The 18,372-nt window shown below is 39.3% G+C and overlaps 4 non-coding genes across 4 annotated transcripts; 3 read left to right on the forward strand and 1 right to left on the reverse strand.

Moving 5' to 3' along the window:
• The first annotated feature begins 2,488 nt into the window (after window positions 1-2,488).
• Window positions 2,489-2,560, forward strand: TRNAP-CGG (transfer RNA proline (anticodon CGG)). Its single transcript has one exon. It is a non-coding gene; the product is annotated as a tRNA-Pro (tRNA).
• Window positions 2,561-11,254: 8,694 nt separating this feature from the next.
• Window positions 11,255-11,326, forward strand: TRNAW-CCA (transfer RNA tryptophan (anticodon CCA)). Its single transcript has one exon. It is a non-coding gene; the product is annotated as a tRNA-Trp (tRNA).
• Window positions 11,327-11,673: 347 nt separating this feature from the next.
• TRNAS-GCU (transfer RNA serine (anticodon GCU)) lies at window positions 11,674-11,755 on the reverse strand. The gene has a single exon. It is a non-coding gene; the product is annotated as a tRNA-Ser (tRNA).
• Window positions 11,756-12,186: 431 nt separating this feature from the next.
• On the forward strand, window positions 12,187-12,319 carry LOC143965172 (U8 small nucleolar RNA). Its single transcript, XR_013271563.1, has one exon. It is a non-coding gene; the product is annotated as a U8 small nucleolar RNA (small nucleolar RNA).
• Window positions 12,320-18,372: the final 6,053 nt, after the last annotated feature.

Below are 18,372 nucleotides of genomic sequence, written 5' to 3' on the forward strand. Positions count from 1 at the left end.
GTGCTCTGCACTACCTCCCAGTGTTACTATACTCCAGTAGTAGTGGATAGCAGTCTGTGTGTTGGTGTATACACAAGTGGTTTATTTATTTTGTTATTTTATGTATTGATTTTATTTTATGATCAGACTTTTTCTGAGTTCTCCATTCCTTTTCTTTACTTTTTTATGTTGTTTTTAATAGAGGGATCATCCCCCCCCCCCCCAATAATACAGGGATCAGTGTCACCCCTTCATAATACAGCCCCCCCCCCCAGAGACCACCATTAGTGTCCCCTTAAATCAGGGACCTCCCCCTTCCATAGAGACCCCCCCCCCCCCATTAGATCAGAGACCCCCTATATCAGTGCTTCCCTTAGAGACCCATAAAGGAAAAATAAAAAAAATGCAGCACACCCTCCCCCCATAATTATATTAATTCATCTGTGTGAAAAATAATTGTGAATGATGGTGGAAATCCCATACAATCCAATCTTGAACATATACACTACACGGTGCAATCTTCATACATGTAATGCTGTGTGAATAGTGTTGGAAACCCCCAATCCAAAATGATCCAACTTACCCAACTCAAAGGGGCTTTATAAGTTGGATATCAGCACATCACATGCTGGATTGGAGGTTCCCACCACTATTCATAACCTATTATGTCTATCAGGATTGCACAGTAAATATGTTTGATTACGATTGGAGTGTATTAATATTTAGGTTACCCGTGGCTGTTCCCACCAACATTCACAATTCTTTTTTTCACATACAAATTGATATAATTATAGGGGAGGGTGCGCTGCATTTTTTTTAAATGTGTCTTTTTTTTTTTTAGGTAAAAACAGATATCAGTGCTAGCAGAAATGTATTCACAGAGTTTTTCATTTTTTTATTTAGACCAGAAGCAGCACTGATAAGCACTGATAGGCGGCACTGATAGGCTGATATACAGGATACAATAGATCTGTCTATATAGGATACAATAGATCTCTCTATACAATAAATCTCTATATAGGATACAATAGATCTCTCTATACAATAGATCTCTCTACAGGGTACAATAGATCTCTCTAAAATGGATACAATAGATCTCTACATACAGGATACAGTAGCTCTCTATATACAGGATACAATAGTTCTGTCTATACAGGATACAATAGAGCTCTCTATACAATAGATCTCTCTACAAAGGATACAATAGCTCTCTATATACAGGATACAATATATCTCTCTATACAGGATACAATGAATCTCTGTACAGGATACAATAGTTCTCTATATACAGGATACAATAGATTTCTATATACAGGATACAATAGATCTCTATATACAGGATACCATTGTTCTGTCTATACAGGATACAATAGAGCTCTCTATACAATAGATCTCTATATACAATAGATCTCTCTATACAGAATACAATAGATCTCTCTTTAAAGGATACAGTAGATCTCTCTATATAGGATACAATAGATCTCTCTTTAAAGGATACAGTAGATCTCTCTATATAGGATACAATAGATCTCTCTGTACAATAGATCTCTATACAGGATACAATAGATCCCTCTGTACAGATGCAATAGATCTCTCTATACAGAATACAATAGATCTCTCTTTAAAGGATACAGTAGATCTCTCTATATAGGATACAATAGATCTCTCTGTACAATAGATCTCTATACAGGATACAATAGATCCCTCTGTACAGATGCAATAGATCTCTCTATACAGAATACAATAGATCTCTCTTTAGAGGATACAATAGATCTCTCTATATAGGATACAATAGATCTCTCTGTACAATAGATCTCTATACAGGATACAATAGATCTATCTGTACAATAGATCTCTCTATACAGGATACAATAGTTTTCTTTGTACAGGATACAATGGATTTCTCTGTACAGGATACAATGGATCTCTCTACAAAGGATACAATAGATCTCTCTGTACAATAGATCTCTATACAGGATATAATAGATTCCTCTGTACAGATACAATAGATCTCTCTATACAGAATACAATAGATCTCTCTTTAAAGGATACAATAGATCTCTCTATACAGGTACAATAGATCTCTCTGTACAATAGATCTCTCTATACAGGATACAATAGTTTTCTCTGTACAGGATGCAATGGATTTCTCTGTACAGGATACAATAGATCTCTCTACAAAGGATACAATAGATCTCTCTGTACAGGATACAATAGATCTCTCTATACAGAATACAATAGATCTCTCTACAAAGGATACAATAGATCTCTCTGTACAGGATACAATAGATCTCTCTATACAGAATACAATAGGTCTCTCTACAAAGGATACAATAGATCTCTCTATACAGGATACAATAGATCTCTCTAATCTCTCTATATGGGGTACAACAGATCGCACAGAACAATCAGCGCTCTATAGCAGTGAGATGTCAGAAACCCTCTCAGTGATCCCAGCAGTGTGACGTGTCTTCCATGTAATGAGAGGTGTCAGAGCGGGTAGTCACATGGCTCGTTGGTCTAGGGGTATGATTCTCGCTTCGGGTGCGAGAGGTCCCGGGTTCAAATCCCGGACGAGCCCTGCTTTTGGTATAGATTGTGTGCAGCCAGTGTTGTCTGCAACTCATAGAAGACAACACACAATCCATGTTCTCCTACAACAGGTTACATTGTAACACACTGCTCATATACTACACTTGTATCCCATGCTGTATATATATGGCTGCGTTCTCGTCTGAGTGTTGTGTTTTTGTTCAGCGCTTATAAGTATTTTTGAGCTTTGGCGTTATTTTATTAGCCAGTAGAAAAAGATATAATCTATTTCATCATTTGTTAGGGCCGGTTCACACAGCGAGGCGCGGCGAGGCGTCTCCGACTTACCTCGCCGCGACCTGCGGGGAGCTCAGCGGCGACTTGCAGAGGACTTCTGTATAGAAGTCAATGCAAGTCGCCCCCGAAGTCGCCCCGAAGTAGTACAGGAACCTTTTTTCTGAGTCGGAGCGACTCGAGTCGCTCCTCTCAGAACGGTTCCATTGTACAGAACGGGGGCGACTTGCGGGAGCGAGGCGAGGCGAGCCGTGTCGCCTCGCCTCGCCTCGCTGTGTGAACCGGCCCTTACTGTGTCTTTCAGCTTTTTATCCACTTTTATTTATTTATTATTATTTATATTTTTTTTTTTGTAAAGGGGAAGTAAGCTCACCTATTTTGTTTTTATCTATAGCTAATTCTATAATAAGGCTCACCTTACTTACCTTACTATAGGTAGTGTAAATATCTCTTAAAATTGTTCCCTGCAGGAGACGTTTACTGTATACACCAGCTATTACATCATCGGCGCATGCGCTCTGAAGTAATGTCCGCCAGTGCCGTTACTTTAGGTCCCGCAATGGGAGCGGCGGCTCTGCGCGATTGCACAGGAGTGACGACATGGTGGCTCTGGCCAATCACAGCGCCGAACCCAGAAGAAACACCGGGAAAGATGTCAGGTGTGTCAGCGGTGTGCGGGCGCCGGTGGAAGGCTTTGTTCTAAGGTAAGTATTTCATTATGAGCTACTATGCGATGCATGCAAGCTCATTATGCCTTTACAAATTTTACGTTTTTTTTTACATTGGGGTTTACAACCTCTTTAACGGTCGTGGTTAGGGGTTCATTTATTTATTTATTTTGCTAAGTTAGGGATGATGGTTAGGATTAGAGGTTAATATTAGAGTTAGGAGTTATTATTAGGGGTTAATATTTAGTTAGAGTTTAATATCAGGGCTGGGGTTAATATTAGAGTAAGGGTTAATATTAGGGTTAGGGGTTATTATCAGGGGTTAATAGAGTTAGGGGTTGATATTAGGCTTAGGGGTTAACATTAGTGTTATTATTAGGGGTTAATATTAGGGTTAGGATTTATTATTGGGGTTAAAATTAGAGTTAGGGGTTAATATTAGGGTTAGGAGTTATTATTAGAGGTTAATATTAAAGTTAGTGGTTGATATTAGGGTTAGGCGTTATTATTAGGGGTTAATATTAAAGTTAGGGGTTAATATTAGGGTTAGGAGTTATTATTAGGGGTTAATATTAGAATTAGGGGTTAATATTAGAGTAAGGGGATAATATTAGGGTCAGGGGTTAATATTAGAGTAAGGGGATAATATTAGGGTTATGGGATAATATTAGGGTTAGGAGTTATTATTAGGGGTTAATATTATAGTTAGGGTTTAATATTAGGGTTAGACGTTATTATTAGGGCTTAATATTCTAATTAGGGGATAATATTAGGGCTGGGGTTATAATTAGACTTAGGGGATAATATTAGGGTTAGGAGTTATTATTAGGGGATAATATTAGGGTTAGCAGTTATTATTAGGGGTTAATATTAAACTTAGGGGTTAATATTAGGGTTAGGATTTATTATTAGGGGTTAATATTAGAGTTAGGGGTTAATATTAGGTTTGGGAATTATTATTAGGGGTTAATATTAAAGTTAGGGGTTAATATTAGGGTTGGGAGTTATTATTAGGGGTTAATATTAGGGTTAGGGGTTAATATTAGGGTTAGGAGTTATTATTAGGGGTTAATATTAAAGTTAGGGGTTAATATTAGGGTTGGGAGTTATTATTAGGGGTTAATATTAGAGTAAGGGGATAATATTAGGGTTAGGGGTTAATATTAGGGTTAGGAGTTATTATTAGGGGTTAATATTAAAGTTAGGGGTTAATATTAGGGTTGGGAGTTATTATTAGGGGTTAATATTAGAATTAGGGGTTAATATTAGAGTAAGGGGATAATATTAGGGTTAGGGGTTAATATTAGGGTTAGGAGTTATTATTAGGGGTTAATATTAAAGTTAGGGGTTAATATTAGGGTTGGGAGTTATTATTAGGGGTTAATATTAGAATTAGGGGTTAATATTAGAGTAAGAGGATAATATTAGGGTTAGGGGTTAATATTAGAGTTAGGGGTTAATATTAGGGTTAGGAGTTATTATTAGGGGTTAACATCAAAGTTAGGGGTTAATATTAGGGTTGGGAGTTATTATTAGGGGTTAATATTAGAATTAGGAGTTAATATTAGAGTAAGGGGATAATATTAGGGTTAGGGGTTAATATTAGAGTTAGGGGTTAATATTAGGGTTAGGAGTTATTATTAGGGGTTAACATCAAAGTTAGGGGTTAATATTAGGGTTGGGAGTTATTATTAGGGGTTAATATTAGAATTAGGAGTTAATATTAGAGTAAGGGGATAATATTAGGGTTAGGGGTTAATATTAGAGTTAGGGGTTAATATTAGGGTTAGGAGTTATTATTAGGGGTTAACATCAAAGTTAGGGGTTAATATTAGGGTTGGGAGTTATTATTAGGGGTTAATATTAGAATTAGGAGTTAATATTAGAGTAAGGGGATAATATTAGGGTTAGGGGTTAATATTAGAGTTAGGGGTTAATATTAGGGTTGGGAGTTATTATTAGGGGTTAATATTAGAATTAGGAGTTAATATTAGAGTAAGGGGATAATATTAGGGTTATGGGATAATATTAGGGTTAGGAGTTATTATTAGGGGTTAATATTAGGGTTAGGATTTATTATTAGGGGTTAATATTATAATTGGGGGGTTAATATTAGAGTTAGGGGTTAATATCAGGGTTAGGAGTTATTATTAGGGGTTAATGTTAGAAATAGGGGTAAATATTAGAGTAAGGGGATAATATTAGGGTTAGGGCTTAATATTAGAGTTAGGGGTTAATATTAAATTAGGGGATAATATTAGGGGTAGGGGTCAATATTAGGGTTAGGGGTTAATATTAGGGGATAATATTATGGTTAAGGGTTAATATTAGAGTTAGGGGTTATTATTAACGTCAGGGGTTAGGTTTTTTATTTATTTATTTATTTATGTATTATTATTATTTATTTATGTATTTTATTTCTTATTATTTCTTATTATTCTTTTATATGAAATTTTTGCATAGGAGCGGAAAAATGCTCAGAAACACGCAACAAAACGCAATAAAACACAAAAAAAAAGTGTAAATCAAGCGTTTCTTTGCATTTCTAAGAAACAAAAAAGCTTTAAAAGCGCACAAAGCTGCATAACTTTTTTGAGCCTCAGGCGAGTTGTAGTGGAGATATGAAACTTCTCTATGGAGAATAACTGAGTTTTTTTTCTCCTCCAGTGTCTTGGAGCTTTGAGCTTTAGGCTACAAAACGCTGAGGCGTAAATAGGGTCATATTCCCCGGTCACACTGAACACACTTTGAAATCGTGCGACTTCACTTGAAGTCACATGATTTCAAAGCTGCAGGTCAGTGCGATTTCAAGTGTAACTTGCCTGGCACCTTTGCAGCTTCATGCATTGATATCTACTGTACATGATGACCTAAAATAGGAAAAAATAGTGCAGGAAGCTTTTTTTCAAATTGGCGCGGCAAAGTTGGAGTCACAGCGATTTGAACAATTCCATCACCAACAATAGTGTGCGACGTGTGTCATGTGATTTGGAACTGTCAGATTGCATGACAAGTCACACCTGTGTGAAGGGGGTTAGGTGTCCATATAGTTACAATGGATACATTGGAGTTCTCCATTTCCTACCATTGTATCTTGTTTTTGCTACAATTGTACAAAGTTTGTATCATTTGCTATGATGACATTGGAGTTGCTACACAAAATCAAACTGTATTTAAATTTCCTTGTGTCATTGCTATTTTTTTTTACGGATTGACTTTGGCTGCATTTATATCTCCACATCGAGCGAACGTGCGTTTTTACACTTTTTTTTTTCTTTTGCAAAATTTGCAAATTTTCATGTTACATGCATATATATATATATATATATATATATATATATATATATATATATATATATATACACATATACATACACATATATAAAATATATGTATATATAGAGAGAGAAAAATAGAGAGAGAGATAAAATATTATCTATATGTATACTTATTTATATTTAAATTAGAGTTAAATTTTATATATATATATATATATATATATATATATATATACACACATTCTAGTGGAAGAGGCACTTGCAAGTCTTGTATGGAAACAATGACATACATAATGTATTTATATTTAATCCTTGCTGCATCGCTTTAACTGACAATTTGCGCGGTCGTGCGACGCTGTACCTAAACAAAATTGATGTCCTTTTTTTTTTTTTATCCCCACAAATAGAGCTTTCTATTGGTGGTATTTGATCCCTCTGCGGTTTTTATTTTTTGCGCTATAAACAAAAAAAGAATGCCAATTTTGAAAAAAAAAAAAAAAACTATATTTTTTTACTTTCTGCTATAAAACATTTCCAAAAAAAAAGTAAAAAATCGAATTTATTCATCAGTTTAGGCCAATATGTATGATTTTTGTGTTAAAAAGAAAAAAAAAAAAAAAAAACGCAATAAGCCTATATTGATTGGTTTGCGGAAAAGTTATCACACCTACAAAATAGGGAAAAGATTTATGGCATTTTTATTATTAAGAAAAAAAAAAAAAAATATATATATATATATATATATATATATTTTTTTTACAAGTAATGGCGGCGATCAGTGATTTGTAGCGGGACTGTGACATTACTGCCGACAGATCGAACACTTAACTGGCATTTTTTACACTTTTTTGGGAACCAGTGACATTATTACAGTGCTAAAAATAGGCACTGTTATTGTACTAATGACACTGGCAGGGAAGGGGTTAACATCAGAGGCGATCAAGGAGCTAAATCTGTATGGGGGACGGTGTGAATGGGGAAATACACAGATCTGTCTTCCTGCATAGCAGAAAGACAGGATCTGTGTGATCTTCCCCCGTCAGAACGGAGATTTACCTTCTTTACACAGGCAGATCCTCGTTCTGTCACTGCGGGGAACAATCGCGGGTGGCCAACGGACATCGAGTCCACCGGACCCGCTGATTGCCCGCCGTACAGCTACGGCTACGATTCGCGTGATCGTGCCACCTTGCTGCAGTATAATGACGGCGGCTGATCGGCAAGTGGATAATGTATATTCTTTTTTTTTTTTTTGCTTTGTTTTACCCTATAACACATGTTTTATTGCAATAACGTTTTATGTATTGCTGTATTTAGGCTGCACAAATTTTGCCTGTAAGATCTGTAATAGATCTATTCCTATGATCGTTAGCGCCCTCTAGTGACCAAAATGCGGTACGAGTTTCTCATTGAGGTATTTCAGGAAACTATTTTGGCCACTAGGTGGCGTTGACAATCATAGGAATTAATCTATTGAAAAAATTGCAGCCAAAATTTGTGCATCCTTCACAAATGTGCATCACGTTCGTCCAGCAAATGTTTTATAAATAAAACCCCTTTATAAGTGCTCTTTAAATCTATATATTTTTTTTTTGGTGTCATATATACTCTAAGTGAACGGGGGTGGTGAGAGGGTAGGGTTTGTTGAAAGAGGTTTTTTTTTTTTTTTTTTTTTTTTTAGGGTTTTGGTTTGGTGTGATTTCTATTTTTGTGGTTTTGTTTGTATTGTGTTAATGTTGTTTTCATATAAAATAATAAAAAGGATTTGATTTAAAAAAAAAATCTATTTTATTTATTAAAAGGTGTGCAATCCAAAGAGCTGAGTTTGCTTTTCTATTATCTTTTTTTTAATCTATTTTTATACTGCATTTGGATGTAGATGGAGGCAGTAAGGAGGAGCGCTTATCCAGCCAAGCGCGGCACATTTGAAGAATCTTTCGCTCTATTTGCTCGGTTCGCTAAGGGAAAGTACAAATATTTGCATGGACAGGCTTCTGCCTCATTGAATATCATTTTTGCACATACCAAGATGATGAGAAGGCATGTCCGTTCACCTGGAAATGGAAGTATTTGTTGTGATCAAATGCAGGAAAACACATAAAGATTAGTGGTCCAAGGAGGGAGAGAAGGCTCCTCTAATCTTAGGTTGATATAGTTACCGTGAACCTGTGGAAACGGGCATGCAGGGAAAATCCTTTTTTTCCCTAGGATCTTTTATATGTAGTTTTACGCCCTTACTTGGCCAGTTATCTGCCATATCCTGTGGCCAATTAACATTGGGTGAAACCAGGCAGCTATGTAGGGCCCAGGGATCCCGGAGGGGCCACGCCTACCTGCTCACTGTTTCCACACCACTTTGTTTTCAGGTCACTATTTACAATCAGGCTTACACTCCTGATTGGACTCCTGATCACATGACCCCTATGACAGCCAATCACAGTGATTGAGAAGCCCAGGAAAAGGGCCAGCATTTTTTTTTTTTTTACTGTATTTACTGTAAGTTAAAAGCATTATTAAGCCTAGGTTTCTACTGATGTGGTTGATACATGCTGCATTTGGGTGGGATCAGCAGCCCATTCATTTGAATAGGCTGCTGCAGCACCTGCATGATGAAACAATCTTCTTTAAAGGTCTTCCAAGGCTACGGGTGGTGGTCTTCAAAGGTCTTCCAAGGCTGTGGATGGTCTTCTACAAAAGGTCCTCCAGGGCTTTGGATGGTCTTCTAAAAAGGTCTTCCAAGCCTGCGGATGGTCTTCTACAAAGATCTTCCAAGGCTGGGGTTGGTCTTCTACAACGGTCTTCCAAGGGTGTGCATGGTCTTCTACAAAGGTTCTCAAAGCAGATGGTCTTCTATAAAGATCTTCCAAGCCTGCAGATGGTCTTCTGCAAAGGTCTTCCAAGGCTGGGGTTGGTCTTCTAAAAAGATTCTCAGAAGTTGCAGATGTCTTCTACAAAGGTTCTCGAAAGGTACAGATGGTCTTCTTCAAAGGTCTTCCAAGACTGTGGTTGGTCTTCTGCAAAGGTCTTCCAAGGCTGGGGTTGGTCTTCTAAAAACTCTCAGAAGTTGCAGATGTCTTCTACAAAGGTTCTCGAAAGGTACAGATGGTCTTCTTCAAAGGTCTTCCAAGACTGTGGTTGGTCTTCTGCGAAGGTCTTCCAAGGCTGAGGATAATCTTCTACAAAAGTCTTCCTAAGTGCGGAGGGTCCTCTACAAGGGTCTTCCAAGGCTGTGAATGGTTTTCTACAAAGGTCTTCTATGGCTGCAGATAGTCTTCTACAAAGATCTACCAAGAATAGGGTTGGTCTTCTAAAAGGGTTCTCCAAGGCCGCAGATGTTTTCTACAAATGTACTTGAAAGCTACAGATGGTCTTCTACAAAAGTCTTTCATGGCTGTCAGATCTTTTGGAAGGTGTCACGTGTGTTTGATAAACAGATAACACTTTTTAAGCTGATACAGAAACAATTCTCCTTTTGAGATGAAGGTTTTGCATAAATAAATAAAAGCTGATCATTGTAAGTAACCCTGTCAGTGGTAAATGGTTTGTCTTGACCCTCTAACTGCCAATTTTGGTGGATTTGTTAAAGGATATTGAAAAATAACAAACTTTAGGCTTGCCATACATTATACAATTTCCCTTTAGATTTACCAAAACCATAAAATATAAACCTAGACACATCTGCATGCTGCATTGCGCTGGGTTGGTAAAAATGAGGCAAGTGCGATATGTTATGCCTTTACCTGTGTTATTTTGGCCCTTTGAAGTCAATGGAAACGCATAAAAACGCATCTAAAATACAATAAAAAGGCGCATTAAAAAGAACATAGCAAAAGGAAAAATGCATACCGGTGGAAACAGAGAGATTTTAACCCAGCCTAGGGCTTTGTTTATGCCTGCGCATCCCCGGAAACGTGCACACAAGTACGCGCGTTTTCCCAGAACGTGAGAAACATGCGGTGCCATTAACTCAAAAAGGGCACCTCAAAGCGGTAAACAGATGCGTGTTTTGCCGCGCACAACAACGCACGGTAAATAACATGCAAAACCAGAACGTGACAAAAAAAAGCACCTTTATCTACTTTGACGCCGTTTGTCGCAGCCCATTGAGTGAAATTCACACGTCATACCAAAAAAAAAAAAAAAAACGCACAAAGAAAAAGCGCAGCAAAACGCACATTTGAAATATGTAGTGAATGTAGCTTTGGTGTATTTTGGCCAAGCTGGTAATTTTATTATATTATGATTGCGTTATGATTTGCTCCCACTATTCTTATATTTCACTTTTAGGATTGTATTACTTTTTCTTATTATGTCTTTTATTATATGATTCTATAATCACACCTATGCTCATGATATATGTTGCTTACTTTGCTTTTTTTTTTGTATTATTACTTTCTTTTAAAACAATGACATATCAAGCACTGCTTGATGACCATACATAAATATCAGCAACCAGCAGCAATGTTTCCTCCTAGAAAAGCTACAGCCAGATCTGGAGTAGGAGACCTCGTGGCGCAACGGTAGCGCGTCTGACTCCAGATCAGAAGGTTGCGTGTTCAAATCACGTCGGGGTCAATTATTTTGCTTTCTTTTCCCCTCATAAGGTGAATTCATAGTGTATACAATCACATTCTATTGTCTCAAAGCACCCATCATGTTTTAACTCATTGTGCATAATGTGTATGAAAAAATACTGTGAAATATGAAACAAAATAATGAAGGCATGTTGTGTTACAATACATATTTAATACTATATAAAAAATAAAACTATAATATTGCAATATACATTTGCGGCATCTTGTGTTACATATTTAATACTATATAAAAAAAATATATAATATTTCAATTACACATTCGCTAGCTAGGTTATATCTGCGTTAAAACAGTTCTTTCATGGACTGTGGAAGGAAACAAAACAAGTGCGACGAGGGTGGGATTCGAACCCACGCGTGCAGAGCACAATGGATTAGCAGTCCATCGCCTTAACCACTCGGCCACCTCGTCTCTGTGCTGCAAAATCCGCACCTGTCTCATATCCCATTCATCTTTGTTACGCCTCAGTATATAACCAGTCCATCTATGGTTATGGGCGGAGCTTCGTTGCTTAGTTTGAGGGCTCACGGAGACTTGAGTTGGCGGGGGGCGTGTCTAGGAAAATCAGAGGCGTTTCATCAAAACTGAGACGCTCCACGAACACTGACGTATGAGGCGTGTCTATGCAAATTGAATCTGTGTCTCCTGCTTGGCATTACAGAACAATACTTAATTCTTATTCTCTTATTTTTCACAGAGAGGATCACACTGTCTACAGTTTCATATATCCGCCTGTCAACTACTCTACCCGTTATACTTATAGCTGTTAAAAGGAAAAAATCGCCATCAGCTGTCGCGAGGGTGTCTGGAGGTTGGTACCCACTTCTAACCATTGGTTGGTATTGTCAGTGAGGTTAATCCTTACCTGTTCCTCCTCCGGGAGAAACAGAAATGATGAATGGAGGACGATGAGTGCTGATTACACAAATCTCCCCCACTGCTCTGAATGACAACTCAGGGTAGTGTGATTCTGATACCAATCACTGACAATCATATCTTAATGTTGAAAAAAAAGATGAACTAATAAAGTTTTTGTGGTCATATGTTGCTTGCCACTCTGAGACCACCGGATTCAAAATGATTTCAACCGCATTGGAAACTATTTCAACCACATTCGAAAATATTTTGTGACCCGAATTTAGGGCCACGTATCTGGGGGGCACTTGGTGCTACAAACCCCAAATTTGGAGATGTTGTAGTGCTAGTTCTTAGTGATGGGAAGTTCGGATCTTTAAAATGAATCGGTTCATTTCGAACTGCTCACTGAAATGAACGGATTCAATGAATCGATTCTTCGGTTCTTCGGTTCACTTGCTGAGTCTACTGACAAGCAAGTGAACCGAAGCTCTGATTCAACCTTCTTAAATGAGTAGAATCAGAAGACTGATTCACACAGAAGGTTGGCAGGTCCTGGTAATGTTTACTTTGATTTAGTTCATGGGCGCAGAGCACAATTGTTGTCAATTGACAATTATTCCATTGTTGTCAGATTAGCGCAGTGTCATGCATTTTGGTGATACACAAACAGCTGTGTTAGGCTGGGTTCACACTTGTGCGATGCGGGAACCCTGCGATTCCACGACGGGTTCCTGCATAGCACCCAACTCGCACGACAGTTCACAACGACATATGCGAACTGCTGGGGAGTGTCATACAATGTTAATGGCACCCCCATTTCAGTTCGCATGTCGCACTGCGAAGTGTCAGTTTGGACATGAATCGGATCGCATGAGTGCTATGCGATCCGATTCTAGTATGGACCAAAAAAAGGGTCATGTGCGAGTTTAGTCCGAATGCGATACGATTTCAACCATACTATCTGTATGGCTGAAATCGCATTGCACGGACATCGCCTGTGATTTGCACTGCAGTGCAAATCGCATGCGATTTTGCACTATGCTGCAGTGTGAACCGGCCCTGAGCCTAGGTTTCCGCAAATTTGATGGATAGCAATGTTACCTGTGAAGTTGCCCCAGAATGCAGTTCACATGCACACAAACCCCGCTTTTCATTTAGGCTCTGTTTCCACTTGTGCAACTTGCAACCTGCGACTTGGGACTGCAAAGTTGCATGACAAGAAGTACCCGATTTCCAATGAGTACCATTCATATCTGTGCGACTTCAAGTCACAGCGACTTCAAAGTAGTCCCTGCACTACTTTGGTCCCATTGTAATGTGACTTGAGGTCCATAAACCTCCAGAATACACAGGCATGGCTTCAAGTCGTGGCATAATCGTGCAACTTTCTGGCTTTTCAGGCTAACGCAGCCTGAAAGTTGCACAATTCTGCCGCAATTTTGATGCGACTTTAAAGCAATGCCTGTGTATTCCGGAGGTCTATGGATCTCAAGTTGCATCAAAGTGAGACCAAAGTAGTGCAGGGACTACTTTGAAGTCGCACAGATACGAATAATACTCATTGGAAATCATAGAGTACAAAGTCGCAGGACAAGTTGCACAAGTGGAAATGGAGCCTAAATGAAAAGTGGGTTTTTGTGCATGTGAACTGCATTCTGATGGGCCAACTTCCCAGTTAACATTGCTATCCATCAGATTTTCCCATAGTCTTTACAGCGCATGCGCAGGAATGATGATCAGATTTTACTACCACTACCATGGGCGAAGTACCCCTGGTAGTAAAATCCAATCGTTAAGGCTATTTTCACACTTGTGCGACTTGAAAGTCAAGTGCTTTTGCCATGATTTTTGCCATGACTTGAAGCAATGTCTGTGTAATCTGGAGGTCTCTGCCACAAATCGCATCAAAGTCAGACAAAAGTAGTACAAAAACTACTTTGAAGTCGCACAGATATGAACTGAACTCGTTGGAAATCATGGGGTGTGACTTGTCAAGTGACTTTGCAGTCTCAAGTCGCAGGACAAGTCGCATGAGTGTGAAAGGTCCTTAGGCTGTCCGTACCACCTGATCACTGCTGCTACCTCATTGGTTTAGTGTATTGTTTTACTGGTGGTGACCCGTGGTTCTTTCAGTGTACTGTGTTCTAAAAACTGATACGATTCTTTAACTCTGTAACTTGTACGATTCTTTAACTCGGTAACTTGTACGATTCTTTAACTCGGTAACTTGTACGATTCTTTAACTCGGTAACTTGTACGATTCTTTAACTCGGTAACTTGTACGATTCTTTAACCACTTGACCACTGGGCACTTAAACACCCTTAATAACCAGACCAATTTTCAGCTTTCGGTGCTCTCACATTTTGAATGACAATTACTCAGTCATGCAACACTGGACCTATATGAAATTTTTGTCCTTTTTTTCACACAAATGGAGCTTTCTTTTGGTGGTATTTAATCACCGCTGGGTTTTTTATTTTTTGTGCTATCAAAGAAAAAATACAGAAAATTCTGTAAAAAAATGAATTTTTCTTCATTTCTGTTATAAAATTTAGCAGATTAGTAATTTTTTCTTCATAAATTTTGGCCAAAATTTATACTACTACATATCTTTGGTAAAAATAAGTACAAATTGGTGGATATTATTTGGTCTTTGTGAAAGTTATAGAGTCCACAAGCTATGGTGCCAATATCTGAAAATTGATCACACCTGAAGTACTGACGGCCTATTTCAATTCTTGAGACCCTAACATGCCAGAAAAGTACAAATACCCCCCAAATGACCCCTTTTTGGAAAGAAGACATTCCAAGGTATTTAGTAAGAGGCATGATGAGTTTTTTGAAGTTGTCATTTTTTCCCACAATTCTTTGCAAAATCAAGATTTTTTTTACTTTTTTTTTTTTTTTCACAAAATTGTCATATTATCAGTTTATTTCTCACACAGCATATGCATACCACAAATTACACCCCAAAACACATTCTGCTATTACTCCCGAGTACGGCGATACCACATGTGTGAGACTTTTACACAGTGCGGCCACATACAGAGGCCCAACATGCAGGGAGCGCCATCAGGCGTTCTGGAGCACCCAGGACAATTCTGACATTTCTCTCCTACATGTAAAAATCATCATTTATTTGCTAGAAAATTACATCGAATCCCAAAACATTATATATGTTTTTTTAGCAAACACCCTGGAGAATACAATGGTGGTCGTTGCAACTTTTTATCTCGCACGGTATTTGCGCAGCAATTTTTCGAATGCTTTTTTTTTGGAAAAAAAAGAGTTTTGTGCTTAAAAAAAAAAAAACACAGTAAAGTTAGCCCAATTTTTGCATAATGTGAAAGATGAAGTTACTCTGAGTAAATCGATACCTAACATGTCACTCTTCAAAATTGCACAGGCTCGTGGAATGGCGCCAAACGTCGCTACTTAAAAATCCCCATAGGCGATGATTTAATTTTTTTTTTTACTGGTTATATGTTTTGAGTTACAGAGGAGGTCTAGGGCTAGAATTATTGCTCTCGCACCAACGTACGCAGCGATACCTCACATGTGTGGTTTGAACACCGTTTTCATATGTGGGCGGGACTTACGTATGCGTTCGCTTCTGCATGCGAGCACATGGGGACAGGGGCGCTTTAAAAAAAAAAAATAAATGTTATTGTTCATTTTACTTTATTTATTTTAGTTTGACATTTTTTTTCCCCAAAAATAAATTTTTTGATCACTTTTATTCCTATTACAAGGAATGTAAACATCCCTTGTAATAGGAATATGGCATGACAGGTCCTCTTTACAGTGAGATATGGGGTCAATAAGACCCCGCATCTCACCTCTAAGCTGGGAAGCCTGAAAAAAAAAAAAAAAAAAAAAAGATTCTGGATTTGATAGTATTGGCGAGTCGGTAGAAGCACCGGAGGGCGGCGGGAGGGGGGGGGGGGTGTCTATGGCTGGGTATTGCAGGGTATCACCGACTATGGCTGGGTATGGCTGGGTATATCAGAGTATGGCTAGGTATCTCAGAGTATGGCGTTGCAGAGCATTGCAGGATATTGGAGGGTGTTGCAGAGCATTGCAGAGTGTTGCACGGTATTGGCGGGTGTTGCAGAGCATTGCAGAGTGTTGCAGGGTATTGGCGGGTGTTGCAGAGCATTGCAGAGTGTTGCAGGGTATTGGTGGGTGTTGCAGAGCATTGCAGAGTGTTGCAGAGTATTGCAGAGTGTTGCAGGGCATTGGCGGGTGTTGCAGAGCGTTGCAGAGCATTGCAGGATATTGGAGGGTGTTGCAGAGCATTGCAGAGTGTTGCACGGTATTGGCGGGTGTTGCAGAGCATTGCAGAGTGTTGCAGGGTATTGGTGGGTGTTGCAGAGCATTGCAGAGTGTTGCAGGGTATTGCAGAGTAATGGCAGGGTATTGCAGGGTATTGCAGAGTATTGCAGAGTAATGCAGACTATTGCAGAGTAATGCAGAGTAATGCAGAGTAATGCAGAGTAATGTAGGGTATTGCAGAGTAATGCAGAGTAATGCAGGGTATTGCAGAGTAATGCAGGGTATTGCAGGGTATTGCAGAGTAATGCAGAGTAATGCAGGGTATTGCAGAGTAATGCAGAGTAATGCAGAGTAATGCAAGGTATTGCAGAGTAATGCAGAGTAATGCAGAGTAATGCAGAGTAATGCAAGGTATTGCAGAGTAATGCAGAGTAATGGCAGGGTATTGCAGAGTATTTGCAGGGAATTGAGGGGTTAATTTCGGTGAGCAGCGATGTGGGCACTGCAGATGCAGCCCACATCGCTGCTGACACTGATCTCCTCCCCCTCCGCTGTTCCGATCGGTACAGAGAGGGGGAGGGAGGAACCGGCGTCATAACATGACGCCGGTTTGTTTACAAGTGATCACTCCGTCATTTGACGGAGCGATCACGTGGTAAACGGCCGCGACGAGCGGCCGTTTACCGCGATCCGTGATGCGCCGGGTCCTGTGGACCCGGCGGTCACGGACGCTCTCGAGTGCGCGCCCCAGGGGGCGCGCGAGAGCGGAATTCTGGGAGGACGTCATATGACGGCCTCCCACAGTTAAGAAACCGCCCTAAAGCCGTCATTCGGCTATAGGGCGGTTATTAAGTGGTTAACTCGGTGTACTGAGTACTCCTGGCTCTTGTTTTAAGTTTGTATCCAGTTCCTGAGTGTCACTGTGCTTTGAGTCAGCTGATTGGTTGCAGGGAGGGGCCGAGCTCTCTCACTCTAGGATCATATTACCACTGCCAGCTCTGCTGCTCTGCTATGTACTGAGTGCAGAGTGAACTGTTTCAAACGAATCAGTTCACTGAAAAGAATCGATTCATCCAGTTCACTAAAAAGAACCGGTTCAAAAGAACGATTCGTTCATGAACTGGACATCACTACTAGTTCTATTGTGTTTGCATACCAAATTTGGTGTTTCTAGCTATAAGTGACCCCGAAATATGTGGCCCCAAAGTCAGGTCGCAAAATGTCATTCTCTGCTGCAGAAAAGTACTTGGCATATTGCCCATATCTGGGGTCACTTGGTGGCAGGTGACGTGGCAAGTGGACAATCCACAACTTGGCCATGTGGCACTCATGGCCGGTCACAGCACTCGTGTCAGGTCACGTGGCAGGTGTCATGGCAAGTGGACAATACACAACTTGTGGCAGGTGACGTGGCAAGTGGACAATACACAACTTGTGGCAGGTGATGTGGTAAGTGGACAAATACAATACACAACTTGTGGCAAGTGGACAATACACAACTTGTGGCAGGTGACGTGGCAAGTGGACAATACACAACTTGTGGCAGGTGATGTGGTAAGTGGACAAATACAATACACAACTTGTGGCAAGTGGACAATACACAACTTGTGGCAGGTGACGCGGCAAGTGGACAATACACAACTTGTGGCAGGTGACGCGGCAAGTGGACAATACACAACTTGTGGCAGGTGACGCGGCAAGTGGACAATACACAACTTGTGGCAGGTGATGTGGCAAGTGGACAAATACATTATACAACTTGTGGCAAGTGGACAATGACAAGTATGAAAAGTTGATGTGACAGATATATATAAGTAAGTAACTAACCATCTTCCAAAATGTCTAATTCAAATAGAAAAGATTAGAACAGAATAGAAAAAAAATATAATTTAAT

This window comes from Lithobates pipiens, unplaced genomic scaffold (genome assembly GCF_037356315.1).
Source record: "Lithobates pipiens isolate NorthernLeopardFrog02 unplaced genomic scaffold, aLitPip1_a1.2 Scaffold_8, whole genome shotgun sequence".
Taxonomy (NCBI): Eukaryota; Metazoa; Chordata; class Amphibia; order Anura; family Ranidae; genus Lithobates; species Lithobates pipiens.